This window comes from Felis catus, chromosome D1 (genome assembly GCF_018350175.1).
Source record: "Felis catus isolate Fca126 chromosome D1, F.catus_Fca126_mat1.0, whole genome shotgun sequence".
Classification (NCBI taxonomy): Eukaryota; Metazoa; Chordata; class Mammalia; order Carnivora; family Felidae; genus Felis; species Felis catus.
The window spans coordinates 115067334-115072662 of NC_058377.1; the positions used below are offsets into that span (position 1 = coordinate 115067334).

At 55.8% G+C, this 5329-nt stretch overlaps 1 long non-coding RNA gene across 1 annotated transcript in view; it reads right to left on the bottom strand.

The window, feature by feature from the left end:
- The window catches only part of LOC111556761, a 32139-nt gene extending 26996 nt beyond the window's left edge, over positions 1–5143 (bottom strand). The window contains exons 1-3 of the long non-coding RNA XR_002736494.2: positions 5002–5143; positions 4652–4912; positions 1850–3949 (exon numbers count right to left, since the gene is read on the bottom strand). This is a non-coding gene — a long non-coding RNA (uncharacterized LOC111556761). The remainder of the gene's footprint in view (positions 1–1849; positions 3950–4651; positions 4913–5001) is intronic.
- Between the last annotated feature and the right edge of the window lie 186 nt (positions 5144–5329).

A 5329-nucleotide genomic window follows, 5' to 3' on the forward strand; every position in this document is an offset into this window, starting at 1 on the left:
AAAATGACCAAGCTTAGAGGTGCACAGTGTCTGCCCGTGGTCACCACAGGGCAAGGTCACACCCAGGTCAGCTGGTTCCAGGCCCTGGGCTCAACCATCTCCTTTGAAGACAACCAGTGGAGCAGTTTAATAAAATGCCAAAGATCAACTCTGACACATAGTTCCCTTATTTGCAAACCTCATCTGCCAAAATGTCAATTCTGAGAAATGGGGACTAGTCCACAACTTACTCATGGATAAGCACCCGAAACGTAAGTCGTAACATTTATGGACTAAAGTTCGTGATGTCTCTTCCTGTAAGAACATTTCTGATCCCCGCTCAGACATGTACTCACTTTAGGCCCAATTCCAGCAGTCTTAGACTATTATTTCCCAATAAACACAGAAATGAACTAAAACAGAGACAACAAGACGGGTACATCTGGCACCAGCACGTAATCTTAAGCTATCACGTGAGTATCACCATGTTTCGGCAAAAACAACTGTCCAGATTTCTTCTCCCTCCTCGAATCCACCCAGCTTTGTAATACCTGTAGGGCATCTGTGACCCCTGAGGCCTTCACTGCTGCCCCACGTGTGGCTCCAGGTGGCAGGCCTTGGCCTTGCTTACCCCTCCTTCCTCCCAGGCCCCTGCAGAGGTGCTGGCTCACAGAAGGTCTCCCAAAGTTTGCTGAAACTAATTTTAGAAAAGGTCATCAAGGTCAGCATGCTATGTCTGTAGAACAGGAAAGTGCATAGTATAATTAAATAATCAATTCATATTAAAACTGTTAAAATAAAATCCTGGCGCTTAAGGAGTAAGTTCTCGAGAAAAGCCAGTTTTTTCCTGAGCACCCTCCCATCCCTTTTGCTCCGGGAGCCGGAGACGGCTTCCCCTACCAGCCTGTCAAGCACAGCTGCTTTCTCTCCTGGAGGGCGGGTCCCTGTCCTCCTTGCTCCTGACTGCTGCTTCCAGACCTTTCTTCCCCAACTCCGTAAAACTCTCAGCTTTCAATTTTATGCCCCCGGTTGAGCGCCACTTGTTTCAGTCTGTGGACACCTGGCCACGCCCCTCATCAACCCGTGGTCCCGCAGGCAACCCTCCCAGGCCGGGCCTCGGCTCCCACGGTTCCCTCCACCAGGGATTTCTGCCTGGTCTGCTCGATGTCCAACCCTCAGCACCTACAGCACAGCCGGGCACAAGGGGTTATATAATAAACATTTATTGAATGAATGCACTTGAGTGGGGCACAGAATTAGAACAGCTCTTGACAGGGTTAGACAAATGAAACACTGCGCACAGATTACAAACGTCGCCTTGTGAATAACACTCTTTCCTACAAAATCATCTTTTCTGTCTCTCTACTCGTGTATACTCTCCAGCTCTAACGCGCAGTCGATGCTCCGCAGAGCACCGCCGTACACAACCTACGAACCGAGCCCCCAGCCCCACCACGTTCATGTCACTGCCTGGACCCGGCGTCCGAGACACGCCACGGCACGCGCCTTCTGCCCCGGGCGGGGAGCCGTGAGGGTGGAGCCGGGACCACCTATTCCGCCCTGTAGCCACGTGAGACCTCGGAGACCAGGTGCTCCGCCTCGGAGAAAAGCTGCCCGGGCCCCGCCTCATGCGAGGCCCCGCCCCCGCCGACAGGGGCCCCGCCCCCCCCACGAAGCCCCGCCCCGCCGGCACTAGTGAGGCCGTCTAAGCCCGGCCCCCTACCGCCTAGACCCCGCCCCACCATCCGTCCCGACGCGGCAGCTACGCGGCGCCCCGGCCAGGCCCCCCACCGTCGGAAGTGGGCCGCCTCCCAGTCCGTCGTCTGGAGGTCAGTCACTGCAAGGGTCCGCGCCCGGGGTCAGCTCTTACCAGCGCCGGCCTTGGGTCGACTGTGGATTCGCGCCGGGCCCTGCTGCGGCCATGCTGCCCGGGAGAGACGTGCGCTATTGAAGCGACACTGGGGGGCTGGGTGCTGGAGCCGGGGGTGCTGGGCGGGGGGGAGGGACGGGGTCGTGGGGGGAACCGTCTGGACTGGGGGTCGGGGCGGGGCCCCGCGGGCGTCCGCGCGTCCCGATGACGTCAGGGCATCCGTGTGCGCCCTCCGCGCGTGCGCCCTTGCCGCCGGCCCACTTCCCGGGGCACGCTGGGAGTTCCTGCTCTGGGGCGATGGGTGTGCGCTTGTGCGGTCGGGGTCTTGGTAGTTCTGTCCTTTCCTTGTTGGGGTCCGACTTGATCTCTGGTCTTTTGGCGCCCAGCAAGCTACACAAGCAGGGACTGGCTCAGCCGACATTTTCCCCGGAGTAATCCTGGACCTTGTTCCCCAAAGAACCGCCCCTCCAAGGAGGACGGCCCTGGCAGAGGGGAGTTGCCCGGGTCACCCCACAGGATACTGGGCCTGGCCAGCTCCCCGCCCGGCAACTCTGCCCGTGTCAAGTCACCCGACAACCCTGGGGAGAGCTGTTTGGAAGGCTCTCGTGGGGAAGACAGAACGTAAATGGGACGGCACCTCGGAGGAGTCGGGGTTGTCAGAGGATTGGCTGAAATTTAAAAAGGGCGTCTAGGCACTTTGCATTATTGGGCTGGCATCATTGGCACTCGGGTGTGGAGACTTGCGAGTGTGGGGAAAGCCAGTGGACTTCTGCAGCGTTACAGGTCGCCAGGTGGGCAGTGTGTTGGAAGGACCTCACAACCAGGCAAGCCACCCTCTTGGATGGTGTGCCAGGAAGGTAACCAGGTAGGAAAATATGCTGCAAAGCCTGAAAAACCTGAAAACAGTCAATGTCAGCCCGTAGATACTGGTTGAGCGAACTGGATACATTCAGTTGCACAATGTGGTCATTAAAAGATTGTATTACATACTGATTAGTGTACCTGTATGTTTGCGTATACAGGGTACACACAAGTACTCTTAAAAATACAGGAGCTCCGTAATGCTTTAATTTCCTACTGCTGCTGTAACACATTGCCACAGATTTTTTATTTTACAGCTCTTAAGATTGGAAGTGGGAAATGGGCCCTAGGGGTTAAATCGAACGATCCACCGGCCTGGTTCCTTCCAGAGGGCTGCAGGGGAGAATCTGCTTCTTGGCCTTTTCCAGCTTCTAGAGGCTGCCTTCTTCCCTGTTCAAAACACAGCCACTCCAACCTCTGCTTCCACTGTCATATCTCTCATTTTTACCCTTTTGCGTCCCTCTTACACAGACCCTCATGATTACTTTGGGCCTATCCAAGTAATGCAGGACAGTCTCTCCATCTCAAAACCTTTAAATCAGTCACATCTGCAAAGACCCCTTTGCCACGTAAGGTAGGGATCAGGACATGGTCATCTTTGGTTATTACCCTGCCTACCATTTCTAATACCTCGTTTTTTATTAAGAAAACGTGTGTTGTGCATTCAGCGAAGTAGGAGCATATCCAGAGGTGTCGGAGCCTTTGTGTCTGGAAGGCGGCACATTAGGGCTTTTCATGTTCTTATCTGTATCTTCTGGTTTTTGTACAAAGACCACATACTGCTCCTGTGACAAAAATCGTTTTATAGCAAAGGAAACCGTCAACAAAATGAGAAGGCAAACTACTGATTGGGAGAAGATATTTGCAAATGATATATCCGATAAGGGGTTAAAATCCAAAAAAACCATAAAGAACTCTTACAACACAACACCAAAAAACAAAAAACCCCAAACAATCTGGTTAAAAGTGAGCAGAGGACCTGAACGGACATTTCTCCTAAGAAGACACCAGCTATCCAGCAGACACGTGAAAAGCACTCACCGTCACTCGTCAGGGAAACGCAAATCAAAACCACAACGAGACCTCATGCCTGTCAGAATGGGTAAGATTTATTGGTGAGGATGTGGGGAAAAGGGAGCACTCACGCACTGTGGGTGGGGATGTAACTGGAGAACAGTAGGGAGGTTCCTCAGAGTTAGAAATACCAATGATCCTTTAATTTCATTTCTGGGTATTTGCCTGAAGAAAACAAACAAAATCCTGTGGAAGTTGGCTGGAACACTGTTGCACCCAGAGGCGCCTCCACTCTCAACCGCCCTCGGTCTTCAGAAGCTTCTGCAAGAAACTCAGAAACCCAGTTCCCAGCTCCACTCACCTCCCTGCATCGAGGCGGAAGAGAGCTGCTCTGCTGCCTTCGCTTAAGGACAACCTGACAACTTGCACCTGCTCTGGGGGTGGGGGCGGGGGGCTCTGCTTTGGCCCACCTCTGCGAATCCGCTTGGGACCCCTGGCGCCCCACAGTGGTGGCCCTGACCCCCTTGTCTGTTGGTGCCCAGCAAGCTGCCCAAGGAAGGACCGGCCCAGGCAAATATTCTCGCCAAATTGAATAACCCTTCGCCTTATTCCCCTCAAAGGACCGACTCCCCACCTCCCAGGTCCCTCATCCCCTACCCATACTGTGCTGTCCCCTGGTGGCCACAGAGATCACGCTAGGTCTGCAGTGGGCACTCTCCAATGTTTGTGCAGCTGAACACTCCAACCCATCTCCCTCCGGCCTGCCGCAGCCTCTGGGCCTCAGCCTCAAGAGACCTGCTCTCACTGGGGAAGTGACCTCCGTCCTGCCCCTCCAGCACTCACTCCTGACTCGCTTTTATCCTGCATCATCCACCCTCCTCCCCACCTTTGCGCTTTCCACATTCTAAATGCTATGAATTTACTCACACTGGACTGCGAGCTCCGTGAGGCCTGAGACGTTGCTCTGCTTGGCCTGCAGTCCGAGCGCCCGCCATAGCGCCTGGCACTCAGTAGGTGGTCGGTAAGCAGTGGTCGAAGTGACGGATGCCGGTGTGGTGAGAACGCACCCATCATCCCTGATCTAACGAGCGTACAGGTCCGTGAGGGACGCCCTTGAACGGATCACCGCAGCCCGTCCAAGCGGGAGAGCTGACACACGAGCTCCAGGCGCGCGCCCCAGGAGGTGGCCTACGCGGGCCGAGAGCAAGGCGTAAAGCGCCGCCCCCCGGGCTTTTTGAAACACAGTGTGACTTGTTCCGCGTGTTTGAAAACCTTACCAAGGTCCTCCTGAAGACCTTTCCCCGTCAGTGATGGTTCTCACGGGCAGAGTCGGGGTGCTGTAGAGAAGCCCTGACGGTCGGGCCTCCCCTTCTTTGTAATGCAAGTGCCCGAGTTAGGTTTTGCCTGCGGAGCACCAGCTCCCCAAACGGCTCTCGCCTAGAAACGCTGCCCGCGAGGGATGGAGGGCGGGCCCCCGTCTGGGGCTAGGGTGCCCCGGGAGACGAGGCGGGGTGGCGGGGTGGCGGCGCGCGGGTGAGTCGCGCCGCTCGGGCTGCGGCCCAGGACGTGGCCCCACCCCCAGGACAGGGCCCGGACCACGCCCCA